This window comes from Castor canadensis, chromosome 1 (genome assembly GCF_047511655.1).
Source record: "Castor canadensis chromosome 1, mCasCan1.hap1v2, whole genome shotgun sequence".
In the NCBI taxonomy this organism is placed as follows: Eukaryota; Metazoa; Chordata; class Mammalia; order Rodentia; family Castoridae; genus Castor; species Castor canadensis.
Window position 1 is genome coordinate 37411056 of NC_133386.1, and position 22365 is coordinate 37433420.

Sequence of the window (22365 nt, forward strand, 5' to 3'; positions counted from 1 at the left end):
AGAATGATGTTCTCCAATTCCATCCATTTACCAGCGAATGATAACATTTCGTTCTTCTTCATGGCTGCATAAAATTCCATTGTGTATAGATACCACATTTTCTTAATCCATTCGTCAGTGCTGGGGCATCTTGGCTGTTTCCATAATTTGGCTATTGTGAATAGTGCCACAATAAACATGGATGTGCAGGTGCCTCTGGAGTAACAGTCTTTTGGGTATATCCCCAAGAGTGGTATTGCTGGATCAAATGGTAGATCGATGTCCAGCTTTTTAAGCAGCCTCCAGATTTTTTTCCAGAGTGGTTGTACTAGTCTACATTCCCACCAACAGTGTAAGAGGGTTCCTTTTTCCCCGCATCCTCGCCAACACCTGTTGTTGGTGGTGTTGCTGATGATGGCTATTCTAACAGGGGTGAGGTGGAATCTTAGTGTGGTTTTAATTTGCATTTCCTTTATTGCTAGAGATGGTGAGCATTTTTTCATGTGTTTTCTGGCCATTTGAATTTCTTCTTTTGAGAAAGTTCTGTTTAGTTCACATGCCCATTTCTTTATTGGTTCATTAGTTTTGGGAGAATTTAGTTTTTTAAGTTCCCTGTATATTCTGGTTATCAGTCCTTTGTCTGATATATAATTGGCAAATATTTTCTCCCACTCTGTGGGTGTTCTCTTCAGTTTAGAGACCATTTCTTTTGATGAACAGAAGCTTTTTAGTTTTATGAGGTCCCATTTATCTATGCTATCTCTTAGTTGCTGTGCTGCTGGGGTTTCATTGAGAAAGTTCTTACCTATACCTACTAACTCCAGAGTATTTCCTACTCTTTCTTGTATCAACTTAAGAGTTTGGGGTCTGATATTAAGATCCTTGATCCATTTTGAGTTAATCTTGGTATAGGGTGATATACATGGATCTAGTTTCAGTTTTTTGCAGACTGCTAACCAGTTTTCCCAGCAGTTTTTGTTGAAGAGGCTGCTATTTCTCCATCGTATATTTTTAGCTCCTTTGTCAAAGATAAGTTGCTCATAGTTGTGTGGCTTCATATCTGGATCATCTATTCTGTTCCACTGGTCTTCATGTCTGTTTTTGTGCCAGTACCATGCTGTTTTTATTGTTATTGTTTTGTAATATAGTTTGAAGTCAGGTATTGTAATACCTCCTGCATTGTTCTTTTGACTGAGTATTGCCTTGGCTATTCGTGGCCTCTTGTTTTTCCATATAAATTTAATAGTAGATTTTTCAATCTCTTTGATGAATGTCATTGGAATTTTGATGGGAATTGCATTAAACATGTAGATTACTTTTGGGAGTATAGACATTTTTACTATGTTGATTCTACCAATCCATGAGCATGGGAGATCTCTCCACTTTCCATAGTCTTCCTCAATCTCTTTCTTCAGAAGTGTATAGTTTTCCTTGTAGAGGTCTTTCACATCTTTTGTTAGGTTTACACCTAGGTATTTGATTTTTTTTGAGGCTATTGTAAATGGAATTGTTTTCATACATTCTTTTTCCGTTTGCTCATTGTTAGTGTATAGAAATGCTAATGATTTTTCTATGTTGATTTTATATCCTGCTACTTTGCTATAGCTATTGATGATGTCTAGAAGCTTCTGAGTAGAGTTTTTTGGGTCTTTAAGGTATAGGATCATGTCATCTGCAAATAGGGATATTTTGACAGTTTCTTTACCTATTTGTATTCCTTTTATTGCTTCTTCTTGCCTAATTGATCTGGCTAGGAATTCCAGTACTATGTTGAATAGGAGTGGAGATAGTGGGCATCCTTGTCTGGTTCCTGATTTTAGAGGGAATGGTTTTAATTTTTCTCCGTTAAGTATAATGCTGGCTGTAGGTTTGTCATATATACCTTTTATAATGTTGAGGAACTTTCCTTCTATTCCTAGTTTTCTTAGAGCTTTTATCATGAAATGATGTTGGATCTTATCAAAGGCTTTTTCTGCATCTATTGAGATGATCAAGTGGTTTTTGTCTTTGCTTCTGTTAATGTGGTTTATTACGTTTATTGATTTTCGTATGTTGAACCACCCCTGCATCCCTGGGATGAAGCCTACCTGGTCGTGGTGAATAATCTTTTTGATGTGTTGCTGAATTCGATTTGCCATTATTTTGTTGAGGATTTTTGCATCAGTGTTCATTAAGGAGATTGGCCTATAGTTCTCCTTTTTGGAGGTGTCTTTGCCTGGTTTTGGGATAAGTGTAATACTGGCTTCATAAAATGTGTTTGGCAGTTTTCCTTCCCTTTCTATTTCATGGAACAGTTTAAAGAGGGTTGGTATCAGTTCTTCTTTAAAGGTCTGATAGAATTCAGCAGAGAATCCATCAGGTCCTGGACTTTTCTTTTTGGGGAGACTCTTGATTGCTGCTTCAATTTCATTTTGTGTTATAGGTCTATTCAGGTGATTAATTTCCTCTTGGTTCAGTTTTGGATGATCATATGTATCTAGAAATCTGTCCATTTCTTTTAGATTTTCAAATTTATTTGAATATAGGTTCTCAAAGTAGTCTCTGATGATTTCCTGGACTTCCATGGTGTTTGTTGTTATCTCCCCTTTTGCATTCCTGATTCTACTAATTTGGGTTTTTTCTCTCCTCATTTTAGTCAGGTTTGCCAGGGGTCTATCGATCTTGTTTATTTTTTCAAAGAACCAACTTTTTGTTTCATTAATTCTTTGTATGGTTTTTTTGGTTTCTATTTCGTTGATTTCAGCTCTTATTTTTATTATTTCTCTCCTTCTATTTGTTTTGGGATTTGCTTGTTCTTGTTTTTCTAGGAGTTTGAGATGTATCATTAGGTCATTGATTTGGGATCTTTCAATCTTTTTAATATATGCACTCATGGCTATAAACTTTCCTCTCAAGACTGCCTTAGCTGTGTCCCATAGGTTCCGGTAGGTTGTGTTTTCATTTTCATTGACTTCCAGGAACTTTTTAATTTCCTCTTTTATTGCATCGATGATCCATTCTTCATTAAGTAATGAGTTATTTAGTTTCCAGCTGTTTGCATGTTTTTTGTCTTTACTTTTGTTGTTGAGTTCTACTTTTACTGCATTGTGGTCAGATAGTATGCATGGTATTATTTCTATTTTCTTATATTTGCTGAGACTTGCTTTGTGCCCTAGGATATGATCTATTTTGGAGAAGGTTCCATGGGCTGCTGAGAAGAATGTATATTGTGTAGAGGTTGGATGAAATGTTCTGTAGACATCTACTAGGTCCACTTGATCTATTGCATATTTTAGATCTTGGATTTCTTTATTGAGTTTTTGTTTGGATGACCTATCTATTGATGATAATGGAGTGTTAAAGTCTCCCACAACCACTGTGTTGGCGTTTATATATGCTTTTAGGTCTTTCAGGGTATGTTTGATGAAATTGGGTGCGTTGACATTGGGTGCGTACAGATTGATGATTATTATTTCCTTTTGGTCTATTTCCCCTTTTATTAGTATGGAATGTCCTTCTTTATCTCGTTTGATCAATGTAGGTTTGAAGTCTACTTTGTCAGAGATAAGTATTGCTACTCCTGCTTGTTTTTGGGGGCCATTGGCTTGGTAAATCTTCTTCCAGCCTTTCATCCTAAGCATATGCTTATTTCTGTCGGTGAGATGGGTCTCCTGTAAGCAACAAATTGTTGGATCTTCTTTTTTAATCCATTTTGTCAAACGGTGTCTTTTGGTGGGTGAATTAAGTCCATTGACATTAAGTGTTAGTACTGATAGGTATGTGGTGATTCCTGCCATTTAGTTATCTTAGTTGTTTGAAGGTTTGATTGTGTGTACCTAACTTGATGTTACTCTCTACTGTCTTGCTTTTTCTTATCCTGTGGTTTGGTGCTGCCTGCCTTTTCATGGTTAAGTTGGGTGTCACTTTCTGTGTGCAGGATCCCTTGCAGAATCTTTTGTAATGGTGGCTTTGTGGTCACATATTGTTTTAGTTTCTGCTTATCATGGAAGACTTTTATTGCTCCATCTATTTTGAATGATAGCTTTGCTGGGTAGAGTATCCTGGGGTTGAAGTTGTTTTCATTCAGTGCCCGGAAGATCTCACCCCACGCTCTTCTTGCTTTTAATGTTTCTGTTGAGAAGTCTGCTGTGATTTTGATGGGTTTACCTTTGTATGTTACTTGTTTTTTCTCTCTTGCAGCCTTCAATATTCTTTCCTTAGTTTCTGAACTTGTTGTTTTAATGATGATATGTCGTGGAGTAGTTCTATTTTGATCTGGTCTGTTTGGTGTCCTGGAGGCCTCTTGCATTTGTATGGGAATATCTTTCTCTAGATTTGGGAAATTTTCCATTATTATTTTGTTGAATATATTACTCATTCCCTTCGCTTGCACCTCTTCTCCTTCTTCGATGCCCATGATTCTCAAGTTTGGTCTTTTGATGGAGTCAGTGAGTTCTTGCATTTTCTTTTCACAGGTCTTGAGTTGTTTAATTAATAGTTCTTCAGTTTTTCCTTTAATTACCATTTCATCTTCAAGTTCTGAGATTCTGTCTTCTGTTTGTTCTATTCTGCTGGATTGGCCTTCCGTTTTGTTTTGCAGTTCTGTTTCGTTCTTTTTTCTGAGGTTTTCCATATCCTGGCTGTTTTCTTCTTTATTGTTGTCTATTTTTGTCCTGAGTTCATTTATCCATTTATTCATTGTGTTCTCTCTTTCACTTTGGTGTTTATACAGTGCTTCTATGGTTTCCTTTATTTCTTCTTTTGCTTTTTCAAATTCTCTATTTTTATTGTCTTGGAATTTCTTGAGTGTCTCCTGTACATTTTGGTTGACCCTATCCAGTATCATCTCTATAAAATTCTCATTGAGTACTTGTAGTATGTCTTCTTTTAAATTATTCTTGTAGGCTTCATTGGGTCCTTTGGCATAGTTTATCTTCATTTTGTTGGAGTCTGGCTCTGAGTTTCTGTTCTCTTCATTCCCCTCTGGTTCCTGTACTAATTTTTTGCTGTGGGGAAACTGGTTTCCCTGTTTTTTCTGTCTTCCTGTCATTGTCCTTGGTGTTGTTACTGTCCCTGTACTGTGTGTAATTAAGTATTTTCTAGCTTGTAATAATAACAATGGTAATATTGAGAATGGAAGAGTGAGCTGAGATGGAAAGCAAGAAGTTAAAGAAAAGGGGAAAACAAATATACAGACAAGAGGGAGAAAGCAGAACAAGGTATCAGACAAGAGAGTTTCAAAGGTATAAACAGGGAGTGTTAGTGTACTAATCGACAGTAAACTGAACAGACAATAGAGTGACAGAGAGAGGATTGAAAATCAAAGATAAAAAAATTAAAAATAAGTATATGAAAGTAATATCTATTTATAAAAATGAATTAAAATAAAATGGAAAATAGAAAATTAAAAAAAAAAAAAACCAAAAAACTTCCAAGTTTATATGCAATGCAATTTCAGTCTTAATAATTTGGATGTCCGTCTCAATCTCCAGTCCTGGAGTTGGTGCCTCAGATGTTGTTCTGTAGTTGTCTCATCAAAGGGGACGCATAAAGTAGAGCAAAACTACACTCACACACACACAGAAGATAAAAAAAAAAAAAAAAAGTCCCACCAAGTGTCCCCAGTTCAAATGCAATACAGTTTCAGTAAGTTTTTCGGCTTGCAGGTGTAATTCGGTTGTTCTCTCATCAAAGGTAGGGAGAAAAAGAAAAAAAAGCATCTGGAGGCAGTTCTGAGGGTGGTATCTGCAACTGTGGCCTGCCTGCCTGCTGCTCTCCGCCTGTAGCTGGCGGTGTTATTTATGCAGATCTCTGGGGTGAGCTAGCACTCACCTGGTCCCACAGGCTTTGTTTGCTCAGAGTTCTCCTGTGCGGTGGCCTCTGCTACAGGCTTTCCCCTTTGCAAGCACTGGGAAAGGTGACACTGCCCCGCATTGTCAGGCCTGCGTGTTTATTTACAGTTCACGTGGGAAGTGGGTCTTCCCTCCTCTCACAAGCGTCCCCGCTCCTGGTTGCTGGGCGCGCGCCCCGCTCCCGCCAGAGCCTCTCCGGCCCGCCCGGCTCGTTTATTTACAGTCCCGGGAAGGGTTCCCTTCCCCCAATCTTCAGCGCTCAGGGCGCCCCACCCTCTTTCCAGCGTGTCTTAACTGTTCTTATTGCTTAGTACTCAGTTTCTCTTTTTTTCCCGGGTGGAGGTCAGTCTGTCCAGGGGGCTATGCTGCTCTGGCCCAGGCTTGTCTGTGGGGGAACCGCGGTACCACGAAGCTCACCTGGTCCGCGTCTTCCCCAGCCGTATGGGCGCCGGCCCCTGGCGGCCCCGGGGTCCTCCTCGGTTCTCCGTTTAATGTGAAGTGGAGATTCTCTGCGCCGGCTGGAGGTGTGGAGGGGTCAAAGTTATTCCTTTTCTCGGTGATTATGCCTGCAAAGTGTGTCTCCAGCGTCTCTCCAAGATTTCACTATAGGAGGCTCGCTTTCTGCTTCCTACCTCTAGCCGCCATCTTGGAATTCTCAGGAAATGCAAATTAAAACCACATTAAGATTCCACCTCACCCCTGTTAGAATAGCCATCATTAGCAACACCACCACCAACAGGTGTTGGCGAGGATGCGGGGAAAAAGGAACCCTCTTACACATTGGTGGGAATGTAGACTAGTACAACCACTCTGGAAAAAAATTTGGAGGCTACTTAAAAAGCTAAACATTGACCTACCATTTGATCCAGCAATACCACTCTTGGGGATATACCCAAAAGACTGTGACACAGGTTACTCTACAGGCACCTGCACACCCATGTGTATTGCGGCACTGTTCACAATAGCCAAGTTATGGAAACAGCCAAGATGCCCCACCATTGACAAATGGATTAAGAAAATGTGGTATCTATACACAATGGAATTCTATGCAGCCATGAAGAAGAACGAAATGTTATCATTCGCTGGTAAATGGATGGAATTGGAGAACATCATTCTGAGTGAGGTTAGCCTGGCCCAAAAGACCAAAAATCGTATGTTCTCCCTCATATGTGGACATTAGATCAAGGGCAAACACAACAAGGGGATTGGACTATGAGCACATGATAGAAGCGAGAGCACACAAGGGAGGGGTGAGGATAGGTAAGACACCTAAAAAATTAGCTAGCATTTGTTGCCCTTAATGCAGAGAAACTAAAGCAGATACCTTAAAAGCAACTGAGGCCAATAGGAAAAGGGGACCAGGAACTAGAGAAAAGGTTAGATCAAAAAGAATTAACCTAGAAGGTAACACCCACGCACAGGAAATCAATGTGAGTCAATGCCCTGTATAGCTATCCTTATCTCATCTAGGAAAAACCCTTGTTCCTTCCTATTATTGCTTATACTCTCTCTACAACAAAATTAGAAATAAGGGCAAAATAGTTTCTGCTGGGTATTGGGGGGGGAGAGGGAGGGGGCGAGTGGGTGGTAAGTGAGGGGGTGGGGGTAGTGGGGAGAAATGAACCAAGCCTTGTATGCACATATGAATAATAAAAAAAAAAAACTGAGTGCCTGCCAAGTGCAAAGCCCTGAGTTCAAACCCCAGTACTGCCAAAACATTAAAAATAAATTAGTATGTATAATATGCATACATATCTCTAAATTTTCTAGAAGAATATATATTTTTTTAATAGTTACATTTAGCAACTTAGACTAGAAGAGCCAAACACTTTGCTTCTGTATTATGTGAGTTGCTGTACTTTTTCATAAATTTTGAATTATAAAAGTGCAAAAAAAAAAACAAGATAAAAGCGAGAGCACACAAGGAAGGTATGAGGATAGGTAAAACACCTAAAAATTTAGCTAGCATTTGTTGCCCTTACACAGGGAAACTAAAGCAGATATCTTAAAAGCAACTGAGGCCAATAGGAGAAGGGGACCAGGAAGTAGAGAAAAGGTTAGATCAAGAAGAATTAACCTAGACGGTAACACACATGCACAGGAAATTAATGTGAGTCAACTCCCTGTATAGCTATCCTTATCTCAACTAGCAAAAACCCTTGTTCCTTCCTATTATTGCTTATACTCTCTCTTTCACAAAATTAGAGATAATGGCAAAATACTTTCTGCCAGGTATTGAAGAAGGGGGCAGAGTGGGTGGTAAGGGAGGGGGTGGGGGCAGGGGGAAGAAATGACCCAAGCGTTGTATGCACATATGAATAATTAATAAATAAATAAATAAATAAAAAAGCTGGGTGCAGTGGGGCACGCCAGTCAATCCCAGTTACACAGGAGGCATAAGTAGGCTGATAGTGGTCAAGGCTAGCCTGGGCATAAAGTGAGACCCTATCTGAAAAAATAACTAAAGCAGAAAAGGCTATTTGTGTGTCTCAAATGATAGAGCATCTGCCTAACAAGGGCAAGGCCCTAAGTTCAACTACCAGTACCACCAAAAAAAAGTCATTAGTCAAAATTATAAATTTAATTTTAAATAGTAATCAGAATGAATGATAAAAACATACCAATTTATGTTTCAGGATAATATTTGACCACATCTTGACAAAATCATTCTTCGTCTATAGTGTTCATTTGTGTATGGATGGCTAGAAATGAACTCTTTCAAAAGATCTGAGCACAGAAGAGACTGCTGGTATACCAGCTTCTGTCCACGGACTTTCTAAACAAATGTCTTCATCTCTACCATCTTTATGGAGCAAAACTGGTTAGAGCAGCAATTAGCTTCCCTCTTTTCCTTTGGGAACAAAAGCAATGACAGAATCATAACCAACCATTTGTTCCTAGAATGGGAATGTTTAGGACCCAGGGTGGACAAAGACTATCATAGAGCTCTGGGAGAGGGGTGAGGACTAGAAAAACTTCTTAGATTCAAAGCTTGGCCTCCATTTTCAATCAAATTGATTTTCTCTATACCTATTGCCTGTTTACTTGATTATAAAATAAGAATGACAAATGTGGTAGATCATTTTTTTATCTGATCAGCAATATTCCTGGTTGTCTTCCTGATAAGTACTGGCACAACTGAACATCTCTGCTTCCTTGGAGTTAGTTATGGTCAGGCAATTTTGCAGCAGTAGCACTTAAGAGTCAGTATATGAGACTCCATCATCTATCTTCCCAGCAGCGATAACCTTAGGACCACATGTATGGATGGAGTGTCTAGACTTCCACCTGCTAACTTACATTGCACATGAAGAATCAGCAAAACACAAACTTGTTCTGAGGTCAGCTGAAGTCACTGGATTTAGAATGCTATTTGTAAGCACAAGACAGACTAGCTTATACTGGCATATATCCTACCTTCCTCATTGTATTTTTGTGAGAAAAAACTGGGAAAATGTACATAAATCACTTGCAATGTACTGATAAGTGAAGAGACAATAATGTGAGTAAAAAAATGTACCTGTTCACATGTGCTGTTAACCATATAAAGGGAAATGCAGCTATTAATCAAATGATTAGACAAAATTGCAACTCCATAAACTAAAAATCTCCAATTCCAAAGAAACAAAAAAAGCCTGAGATACAACAAAAAGCATATAAGTACATTGATGAAGCCAGGGAGGACAGGAAGAACTTCCTTATAGAAGTGCTAATATAACTTTTGTCTGGAGATCCTGAAGTGGTGTCTAAGAAAAAATTGGGAAGAAAAGAAAAAAGAAAACTTTCTTGAAGAAGAGAATTTGTGTGCAAAGACTGTAGTTGTAAGGTACATAGCACCCAGAAGTGACTAAAAGTCTCCAGCTGAAATGGTTACTAAAGAGAAAAGACAAATAACGTTAGGCTAGAGAGACAAGTAGAGTGCAGGCTTTGTCAGTGAAAATTTTGGTCTTTATTTGAGGAATAATAGGAAAGTATTGAATATTTTAACTGAGAGAGGTTTGTATATTAAAAAGATGACAGGCTGAAGAATGAAGAGCAGATGATAAGGTTTATAAAGAGGCATAATGGATACAGAGGTTAACCAGCTAAGAGACTACTGTTAGAATCCAAGTAACAGATAATGGAGATGGAGAAAAGAGGATGGCTTTGTTGGTTCTAAAAATATATATCCACGTATCCAATCTACTGACAGCAAAAAAGAGATATGTCTCAAGGTATTAAGAACCTTATAGAATGTCTAGAAAAGTGAAAGCACCAATCTGGAAATGCTCTACAGGCAGAAGATAAGATCAGGAGGTTTATGGTTCAAGCAAGACAAGCTCAGGCAAAAAGTCAATGAGAACCTATCTCAACCAATATGCTGGCTGTGAGGATGTGCACCTGTCATCCCACCTACACAGGAGGCATAAGTAGGTAGATTTTGGCCCAGGCCAGTTGAGGCCAAAATGTGAGACCCATTCGAAACATAACTAAAGCAAAGAGCATTGTGAATGAGTTTTAAGTGGCAGAGTGCCTGCCTAGCAAGAATATGACCCTGAGTTCAAACTCCAGTACCATCAAAAAATAAAAATAATTTAATAATAGTAAAATAAAGGACTGACTATTCTAGTGGAAACTCCATGGCCTCATGAGCCATGAGCCTTAAACATCTTTAAATATATAAAGTCATGTCTTTTTTGAGGTTTGATCATTTGTCTGTTACTCTTAAAACTGGATTCAGAAGTAGAAGCTCTCAGAATAGAGAGAGTTTGGCAATCTGTTCCTGGGGTATTTCAACAGCCTCTTCTTTATTTTTCTTAACATGTCATTTCTTTAGAACATTACTCCAGCATTGGTGTTGCAGGACATGTGAAGTGACAACACGCTGAATCCTAGATGCTTTGGTCCTGAGTTTCTTACATTCTTTGTTTAAGGGCTTTCTGACAATGTACTGGACGACATCATCTTCTTTAGAGAGATCGGAGAGTTTGTGGACTCTTCTAACACTTTTGGGCCCCAGACAATGAGGCACAGTAGTAGCTGCCAGTCCAGGAATATCTTTCTCTCCTAGTTTTACAACCAATTTGAGAATATTCAGAGTATCACAATGCAACCCCAAACGGATTTGGTTCTTCTCTCTCCAATTCCTCATCTGTAACAAGAATGTCCTTTCTCAGTAGAAGGCAAGCTTGGCCATGGGTCAAGACACCCATACTTCTTTGAAAAATTTTCTTTCCCACCACTGACTAGGACCACATAGTTCTTCCATTCTTCATCCAGAGCATCAACAGCAACCTCTGTGGCCATAAGCTTATAAAAAGTAGGAAGTTCGTATTGTATTCATCATACATTTCTGACAGCCAGTGGCTGGAAGAAGATATTCAGCTTCATCTTGATGCAGTTGCTCACCTAGGAAGTGCAGACTTCCCTAAAGTCATGTTTTTAGCATACTGAGTCATTTTATAATGTACAAATCTCTCTCACTTAAAATATTCCATAGCTCTCTTTATTCTTTAAATAAAGACTGAAACTTTCACTAGGCCTGGCCTAATATTGTGCAACTATTACCTTAGTTGCCCTGGAAGAACCAATCACCTGCACAACTACGCTTGCTCACTGGCTGAAACTCCTAAAGCATGGCAGCCACTTCTCATTACTCATGTGCACCTTACAAATTCACGGGAATGCACCTGCCTCACAGAACCTAAGCCTAATGAGAACCCAGTCGCAATTAAAAGTTAATTTTTTCTTTAGCTGTTTAGCCTCAACACTACAGGAAAGGCATAATGGAGGGTCATGGAATAGATGTTGAGTGAATCAGACTAAAGCACCTGTCACAAAGAACTAAAATGAATTGGAATTTGAGATAGATTTGGTATAAGGACTGAAATTAAACAAGGTATCAAAATACACCTACTTATTTTTACTTCCCAGCTTGATGGATGATAGATGCCATTAAGTGAATTTAGTTTGAGACTAGAGAACATGAATTTGGTTTTGATCACATTGAAATTGAAGTAGCCTCAAGACAGCTGGGAGAAGATGTCAAATGAACAGTTGGATATGCAAGAGAAGGTCTTGCTGGAGATATAAATTTATGAGTCATCTGGTGGTAATTGAAGTCATGTTGTATTAATTTTCTATTCCTGCATCACAAATTACCACAAATTTAGCAACTTGAAACAATATCCATCTATTATGTCAATTTCCATGGGTCAGGAGCCTAGGCAGGGGTAAACTGGGTCCTTTTGCTCAGGATCCAGCATATGGCTATGATCACACTATTAGCCAGAACAACAATACAATCTGAGGATCAGGATCCTCTTCCAAACTCACTGGTTTGTCAGTTTCATTTTTTGCAATCATAAGATTGATGCCCTCGGCTCCTAGAGGCTGCCTTCCATCCCCTGCCCTATGACCCTTCCCAGAACATGGCAGTTTACTTCAACAAGGTCAAAGAGAGAGATTCCAATTTCTCTCACTTTGAATCTCTCTCATTTCAAATCTCCGGATGGTGTTTTAAAGCATTCCCTTGATTTGATTAGGCCCAACCAGGAAAATCTCTGTTTTGATTAAGAAAAGGTTAAATTATTAGGGATGTAAATTATATGTTCAAAATCCTTTCATTTTTATCATTTGATGTAATTTTTTATGGGATGTCCCATCATGCTTACCTGTTCTACTGCCACTAAAGGTAGACAAAGATACAGCATGTATGTACACCAGGGGGTGGAAATCATGGGGGCCATCTTAGACTTCTATTTACAATACATGTCCAAACAGTAAGATATCATAAGGAAAAAAGGATAGTGAAAAGAGCAGGAAAAACAACCACAAAGAATTCTAATATCTAATGATGGCATAGAGGTGTCTGAGGTTAAGACAAAGAAGTAGAAGTGCTATTATTTTTGTTCTTTTTATAATTAAAAATTCAATATTCTCAATCATAATGTATTCAAGTACTTGAAATAATTGATCTATTTCAGGCTTTGAAACCTAAAAAAATTTGATATGATCTGAGAAGTTGAACAATAATTTAGACACATAATACAGTAGAGTCCAAAATAGAATAAATAGAAAATAAGTGAGAAATGACCTAGAAAATCTTCTTACATTATCAATGATAATACTAATAACAGTGGCTTTGCCAAAGTCATTCAGTCAGTGAATGGCTGAACCACAGATCTCCTGACTCTGAAATCAGTTTTTATTTTTTTTCTTTATTAAGTCTGTTCCTTGAAATTAAAGTGAGTCATGATGATTCATGCAGAAAACAATCATCAATATAATCAGAGTAGGGTTACAAGTTGAAATTCTTCTCTTCCTTATTTTATCAATATTTTAGGATATAGCAAGGAAGCCTCAGGATGCCCTAAGCCTTCAAGAGATAATTCCTATAAAATTGCTTGGTTTGCCAATTTGATTTTGGGAAGGCATGCAAGAAGTCATACTAATATACAGTGTTGAATCACTTTGCAGAGTGCTAATGTACTCTAAACTGATGATTTGGAAAGATTGAAGAGTTTTTTCTTTATTGCACCAAAATTTTTCCTCAATAATTTCCCTTATGTAACCCATCTAAAGCCCATAAATATTAACTGATAATATATTATTCTATTCTACAGTAAGTACAGTCTCCAGGTATGTGTGCTGAAAACACTTACACTGTGTAATAATTTATCCATATTAGTCATTCTATATATTTACATAAGCTATTTGCTCTTCATCAGTAGAGGTCTGGAATGTTCATTTGGCTTTGGAACCATACGATAGTAGATTTGAGTCCAGCCTCTATTACATAAAAACTGTGATTTTGAGCAATTTGCTCCCCCAAATGTCAGTTTTATCTCTTAAATACATATAAAACTACTTATGAGAACTTAATGATATAGCACAGGTAATATATAGGATACGTAATTCTCAATATGTTGGTCACTCTCTTGCCATTGCCCCTTGGTCCTCTCATGAGCAGCTCTCTATCTTTGTGTCGTACTCATGGCTTATTAATTTTTTGGAAGTAATAGAGCCATCCTGTCTAGTATTATATACTTTATTTGTATTATATATGCTTTGGTTTTCCATACAAATTGTTCAATTGCCATTAATTAACAGCCAGCTCTGTTGTTTGACTCAATTTTATCAGTGTTTTAAAAAATTCTACACATCTGAGAAATATTATATATCACCATCAATAACTGTTGTTCCCCTGTTGATATTATTCACATGAGAGTAGAATTTGGGATGAGGAAAAAATATCTTTTTACAAAGGTATATGAGAAACCCCAAGAAGGGAATGAGAGCAGCATTTGTAATATGAAAAGCCCTCCAGGTGATTCAGAAATCCATCCCCAAGTGTGGGCTGCTTCCTCACCATTACCCTCCTCCTCTTTGAGATCACTGGATACATTATTAATAACTGTACTTATATATGTTTTATATTTGATAGTATCTTTTATATTTGCGGTCAAGTTATTATTCACCAACACTCCTTTGTTTTCTTTAGAATTAGGCTAAGTGGCTGAGGTATGACTTTAGTGATAGTACCTGCCTAGCAAACACAGGCCATGAGTTCCAACACCAGTACTACCAAAAAAATTAGCCTAAGCAGCTTTTCTTTTTTATTTCAGCATTAAATGGTCTGACCTCATTCAATTTTTGAGCTTGGCAAATTTACTTTTCTATTACTTTAAGTCGATGTCTTTAGTTTTAAGCTTAATGTTTACTTTATGCATTTTATCTTCAACATTTTCATCTTCAGTCAAACTTGTGACAATAACTACAATTATTACAGTTTATCTTTTTAGCCCTTTGCTATCACTTGCTAATGTAATGCACTTGCTGGCAAATAAATACATATTTCAGTTCTTCATTATTTCTGACTTTTAGTTGCAAATTGAGTTTACACACTGACCCCAACTTGGCCATGAGTTACAGCACCCTCTGTGAGATTCCTGACTGTTCAAAAGAAATATATGCTGGGTATTTAATAGGCCTACCTTAATTGCAAGAAATAGAACACCAACTCAAACTGGATTTACAAGAAAGGGCTTTTGGGTTCATGCTCATGAGATCTGGGTAGCTCAAAGTCTTAAAGAAGAGCTAAAGGGATTAGGACACCCCAGACTTTTATTAACTAAAACTAGTAACCCGATGCCTTTCTTCCTGCCCTCTTCTACCTATCTACCCATCACTCATTTCTGCTTCTCTTTAAGGGGCTGTATTCTCTCTCAACATAATCACCTTGTTCTCTTATTCACCTCCTACCAGCTCTATAACCCAGACACAATACATTTTCATCTCTACCTCCAAGTAGAATAATTTCTGAAAAGCAGCTGGTTGGCCCAGCATGAGTCACTTATCCTTGCTTTGACAAAACTATTTTCTTGATTTTCTTGTGGTACTGGGGTTTGCAAAGTAGGCACTCTACCACTTGAACCATTCCCACAGCCCCCAACATCATTTTAGGCTGGGGAATGTAACAATACAATTGGCCTTGTGTTACTGCCATGAATATAAGGTACCAGGAGGGGATAAACTCAACATATATATGTATACATGTTGAGTACTCAAGTACTTACTACTCAAGGTATGGTCCATTGGACTGGTAATTTTGACATAACCTGGTAACTTGTTAGAAATGGCTCCATCTCAAACCTACTAGACAAGCATATATATATATATATATATATATATATATATATATATGAGAGAGAGTCAATATATATATCAATTCTAATATATATATAATAAGAACTGTTATCAATATCACAATGTATCCCCAGTACAACAATGATTAAAAAAAATTCAAATACCAAAAAAATGAGAAGTGGAGAGAATAAATTGCCAGAAGAAGGAAGAACTTTAGTGGAAAAACAATGATATCATGTCCAGTATAGATATTAAGCATCATAAATGTGAAAGTAAGCCTTAAATTTTATGACATGAGGTTTTCAACTTTTCTCACCAAGAAGAAATAGTAACCAGGATACTTGACTAAAGCTTCTGCTTCAATTTCTAGTTTATTTCCTCAAGGAAACAATTTCTACCTTATTAGACTCAAGAAAAGGCCATAGGAGTTTTATAAATCACAGTTAAATCAAGGTGAATGACTTTAATTCAAAGCCATGTTAAATCAAGGTGAATTTCCCTTAAAGAAATGGCTAGTGGTCATATATTCTCTGATTGACAAACTAACCAAAAGTCTATTCATAAACAGCAGTGTACTTTGAAGGAAATCAGTGCTTTGGCACAGAGACCGGATTCAAAGAAAGAGTCTTACAAGCATCATGAGTTCTGAACCAGCAGCACTCAATAAATAACCCACAGCATTTGTAATTTGGCTTGTCCACCAACATTGGAAGCAAATGTTGAAGTATTAGACAATTAGGCACAGCCAGGCTTCATTGCAATGTTGAAAAATGCAGAGAATAACATTAATGAAATGTCTAAACAGCCCTTATGCTGTGAAAGAAAGTGGAGCAACCTAAGCCTTGCTACTCAAGGTATGGTCATTGGACTGGTAATTTTGACATAACCTGGTAACTTGTTAGAAATGGCTCCATCTCATACCTACTAGAGCAGCATCAGCATTTTAATAATAGCCCTACAAGATGTACCAGAGACAAGGAATAACATTTTCTAACTTAAGACTGCAGATAGTAAAAGACAGAGTTGTAAACAAAAACAACTCTTTGAAAGAATAACAGTACAATTAATATATGCTAATAAAAAGTACATAAAAAGAACAACAGTGGCCAGTATTACCACGGGACAGAGAAACACCTACAGACTGGCAATAGTACCTTTGGCAACAGGATCTCTGAGCAGGAAGCTCTGTTTCCCTTGTCCACAGGGTCTGACATGTATGTACACATTGGTCTCCAACAGCTGCTTGTGTTTCTAAGGTTCCTGACACCTTACCTCCTACAAGTCTAGTACTACCATGTTCTAGCATGCTTCCTCCAGCTTGAAGAGGAAATAGAGGCAAGATAACCAACTAAACAATACTGTCTCAATGTTTGCTTTGCTAGACCCAAGGAAAACATGTAGATATGTCCTCAAATCAAATCACAATTTAACTGGCTATCATTAAGTCAAAGTTAGACAAAAAGCAAATCTCCCTTGCTTTTCTTAGTGGACAGTCATCTTTACAGTACTGTGCTGTGTATCTTGGTCCACTTTCTGTGACAATAACAGAATATTTGGGACTCAGTGATTTACAAGGAAAAGAGATTTGTTAGGTTCATGGTTCTGGAAGCTGGGAACTTCTCAGCTTCTGGAGAGAGCCTCATGCTGCATCAACTCATGGCAGAAAGCAGATGGGCAAGCAGGTGCCTGGAGATGAAAGAGAACCCAAGGGGCAGCCTTGTTTTCACTGCCACAAGGCATGGATCCTCTCATGAGAGCAGATCCCTCATGAAATCAAACACCTCTTAAATGCCCCACCTCTCAACACAATGACATTTGGGACCATGTCTCAAATGAGTTTTTGTGGGAAGCAAGCATCTCAAACCATAGTACTCATTCATGTTTTTAATTTTTTTTCATTTTTGCATCCTTGAAGTTCGAGATAATAAGAAATGGCTGAGTTTTCCTATTCTATCTACTCTCTCTCTATTCCAAACTCATGCATTCGTTCAAATTTAATCTGGGGTCTGAATACACTGTCATTGACATGCATTGCTGATTACAATAATAAAAGTTTCCATCATTCATTTAAAATTATGTATTTACCAAACTTTCTCACATGCTTCTAATTTTTTAAAAGGATATATTAGGTTGAATGGAAAGGAAAATGGTCTAGATATAAACATTTTATAATAAACATTAACAAATCCAGTTATCATAAAGTTTCTGTCGAGAAGCCAATGGGTTTAAACAACTGGCCCTGCCAACTTCTACCTAATCTCTGACTTAACAAGTGTTGCTATTGTTGTAAGGCAGATGTTCAATATATGATTTTATGCATTTATTAGTACATAGCATTCCACAATGTTGGCAGAAATGTCAGGTAGACTCAAAGAACCTGTAACTCACTGTCATCAGCACTTAAGTTAGTGAAATGTGGCCACTACAAGACAAGTTGTGGCTTTTGCCAGCCTGTCATATTTTGCTATAATTGACCTATGGAGTCAAGTTCTATTAGAAAGGAACACAGACCTACCCATACAAACAGGATGATTTTAAGCCCTAAGCCTTAAAATCATCTAAGTTGAGGACAAGAGCTAAGTGGACTTATGCATCAGGATAGTCTGTGGCTGTAAGAGAAATTGAAAGACCACAGTATGTAGGCCTTCTCACATATACAATATCATTTACTCCATGACCGTGAGAGAGAAACAGTCTAACCACAGAGAATCTGGTCTGGAATCCTTTTATGAAACTGGCAAATGATGCAGCTTGCAGATGGGGACTTTACCACTTCTCTCACATCTACACACAGTAACAGCTGAGGCAATGCATTTTGCACCTGTCAGTTTCTGGACAAGTTTCAGTGGAAGGCCAAAAAACAATATCTGTAATAAGAAGAAAATAATATCCCATCAAAACTTTGTTTTAATCATGATTGCTTCTTCAAAACCTCATGTTTATTAAGGAAAAATATCAAAAGTGGTAGGGTTTTCTTGAGAATAGAAAAAGACATGGTATGGGTGTGGCTTTTTGCTTGCTTATTGGTTGATCTGGACTAAATTACTGCTTTATGAAGTCATTCTAGAAAAGCTAGAACACATTTATATCCAAAATAAGCCTTTGTTATCCCACCGCCCAGAGGGACCATATTGTGTGAAACAGACTTGTAAACTTCTAATCTACACATAGATTTTTAATGGATTATATTATATATATTATAATACTGTTTAAATATTTAATAATATATACGTACAATGCCATGTTAATGGCTACCTGATATGACATAAAATATCATTTATTTAGCTAAATACATGTAGATGGACATTTAGTTCATTTCCAATATTTTATTCTCATAAATAACATTGTCAGCTGGGAACTGTGGTCCACACCTGTGATCTGAGCTACTTGGGAGATGGAAATATGAGGATCACATTTTGAGGCCAGCCAATGCAAAAAAGTTAGTGAGACTATATTAAAAAAACAAGCTGGGCATGGAGTTGCCTACTGCAATCCCAGCTACTCAGAAGGTAGAGTTAGGAGGATTATGGTCCAAGGCCAGCCCCAAGCAAAAGCATGAGATCCTACCCCAAAAAATTAACTAAAGTATAAGAAGTATAAAGCATGACTCAAGTGGCAAGGTAGTTGCACTGATTCAAACCCCAATAATGCCAGTGTATGTGTGTGTGTGTGTGTATGTGTGTATGTGTGAAATGCATATACATATAGCTTTATAGCCTCTGTTCTAGGGGTGGAACTGATAAGCTAACAGAAATACATGTTTCAAGGTTTTTAAAGCACACTTGTATAAGTTGGTTTTGAGGTAATCTTTACTTATCACAATATAAATTGCTTTTCACTGCCCAAGAAATAGATAGCACTCAACCAGTGTTGACCAGGGTAGGCTAAAGTTATGAAGCAGACTCCCAGTACATTTGAGCATCTCAGATGCAAGTATATTCCATTACTTGTATATCTGCTCAGTACTTATTAATCTCTCCTACATTCTTTTTTTTATCAGTACTGGGGCTTGCACTCAGAGCCTCACAATTGCTAGGCAGGCACTTTTGAGCCACTCCTCCAGCCCTCTCTTTTACATTGTTAAAGAAGTTAGGGAAAGTGAAAATAATCTTTTCCAACCTTGAAGATGCTATGAAGGTTAAGTCCTATGCAGTACCACACAGGTAATTTTCAGGGCCCACCCCAACATGAAAATGTGAAACCCCTTATTCAAAAATGACTGAGAATATCTATCAGTACCAGCAGAACATAAAACCAAGCAAGGGGCCCTTCTAAGCTCAGGGTCCCATGTAGCTACACAGGTCTCCAGTACAGAAAGTGGCATTGGTCTGATGCTCACCCAGGAGTTATCTGTCATGCTTTCTTGGTCAAACATAGCCATTTGTCAGTTCAATAAAAGAGCAGGCCAAATCCTTCATGCAATTGCTGATCTAACTATTTGTTACTTCCCATCAACTACAGTCCACCACACTCTCTTCACTCTTCATAAAGGAGAAGAAAATATCCTCGTTCTACAAAGGAATATTGTCATCCTCTGTCAGTGAGCAGCTTAAATTTATAGCAAACATACTTAACCCAGTAATGATGAAGCTTCCATAAAAATCACATTGAAACACAGACCTCTCTCACTAACGCTATTTTTCCAAATCCCACAAGTTTGTATATGTTTGTAAGTACATGTTTTAAATCAACAAACACTTTATTTTTTAAATTTTCCTTTTAATTTAAAAAAGCTCTGGTCTATCTGTTGACATTAAATTAAAGAAATCAACACAAAGCTAAAGGAAATCGGCCCTGTGCTGAAATCTGGCAACCAAAATACATTCTATATTCAATATCTCCTTTTTCTATTACTTTTGGTTTGGTTTCCATGGAAATGTGTATTTGCTTCAAGCCAAAGCTTTCTGTGGTCTTAGCTACAGGGGAAAAGTAGAAATAAATGCAGATAGGTAGTCAGAAGGGATGATTTAAAATATGGGTGGGGCACATGCAAGCCTTAAAAAGTGAGTAAAATTCAGAGTGGCCCATGGAGTCCTGAACACTCTTTGCAAATAAACCAGCTTATTCCAAACCTAAGTCAGACAGAAAATATGTTTATGTTGGCAACAAACTCTGATTATTTATTAATCAAACCTTTATTATTTAACAGACTTTATGAGGTACCTACTTGACGCCACACATCAGGTTATGCACCAGGACTATCAAGGAGTTTCAGTTAGTTCATTTCTGTGTCTGGCAAAATGCTTAAACCATGTTAAAAATATTTGCAGGGCCTCTTCTCTGGAGAATATAAACACAACTTAAACAAGACTGTTCCTATAAAGTATAAAAATGAATGGTGGAGAAGGATGGGGAGAAATCATAATATTACCTTCTGATACAACAGGATAAAACTCCATACAACAGGCTATGCACAGGTGCATTCCATACAATTTAATGCAGAATATGAAAGTACCCTAAGTAGAATTTTAACTATGAGTCACAAAATGAAGTAATAGAGTTATATGAGTAAGAACAAAAGAAAATGAGGATAATAAAGAAGTAGACAAATCATCACTTAAGGAAAAAATAAGATAATATATGAAAAATGTGTAGAAGGACAGAGAAATAAAGGAAGAAGTGACCAACATATAAACTATCATGAAGAACCAAAGTTATTATTGTGATGAAATGCCTGAAGAAGAAAATAAATGGAGAAAGACAGACGGCTTTGTGAAATATCATTTGCACAAAATCAGGACAGCAGGCTTATTCCATAATTTCCTAGGTCCATTGTGTAATCGAGAAAATTAGGACCTACCCACAGGGAAGGACATCTGTGGAAATCCTGTCCAATTCTTGGAAGGCAGTGGTCCCATATGAGATGTGTAGAACAGAACAGGCAGAATGCAGGATATACAATACAATTTATAACTGCCAACTTTCACACCTTTATTTTATCTAAGGAAAGCAATTTGTCCAAAGAATGATTTATTTGCAACAAAATATGTATCAAATTTTTCCTGTTGGGATTTTCATTAATAGGAGAAAATTTTAGATACAAATTTTTTTATTTAAAATCAACGGCCAATATTGATTTTATGATGAACAGTCAGAGCGGTCCCACACATAGAGAAGTATTTGTCCATGGACCAAGATGTTGCCAAGGAGATTGAATCAATAAACACATCATTTGTTTGTTAAAGATGCCAAATTTTCTTATGGAACATGATATTGGCAGGCAGTCCATTTTGGATTATTACTTGGGTTTGTATTTAAAACCATGTTAGCAGACAGATCTCCACAGTCTCTGTCTAAATACTCCCTATTCTAAATGCTTCAAGAATTTGTGTTCATACCAATATCTACAAACCATTACCTTAACAGAAAGAAGTGTCCCTAGTCAGAAAAATCAGGACAGGCCAATGATGAGTCTGCCTTTATAAGTGGATACTAGATGGAGATTTAAACACTAATGAGTCATGTTTTACCCCTACATGTTATCAACCAAGAACTCATAAAATGGATAAAATGGAATAAACTCCTTTTTTAAAACTTCTGACTTTGTATTTTAAAATAACATGTTGTTCTCTGGATGAGAAGTAGATAAACACAAAGGACAGAGAACATTATGGAAATTACAGCCTAGCACCCAATGTGGTTATCTTTCCTGCTCATACAAGCCGCATACATACCCACTCTACCACTGCCGCTGCCACCATCGCCACCTTTTGCTGATTTCAATTGCTCTTTGGTTTGCAGCTCATAGTACATATCCATGACAGTCACTGTTTTAACTGAAATAAAGTTTTGTTCTCTGACACTCTAAATCTTGTAGTTTGTAACACTTCTCTCTTGAAGCCCTGGATGAGTCTAATACACGTGCAGTCTGAAAGTTATTCTAACTTGGAAGAGCAGAGTATGTGACCACTGAAGTGTGTATCTATCT

At 37.4% G+C, this 22365-nt stretch overlaps 1 long non-coding RNA gene and 1 pseudogene across 1 annotated transcript in view; both read right to left on the bottom strand.

Moving 5' to 3' along the window:
• LOC141423468 (uncharacterized) overlaps positions 1-22365 on the bottom strand; it is a 73548-nt gene that overhangs the window by 25677 nt on the left and 25506 nt on the right. The gene's annotated exons all lie outside the window — the stretch shown is intronic.
• On the bottom strand, positions 8466-22196 carry LOC109674966 (small ribosomal subunit protein eS6-like; annotated as a pseudogene).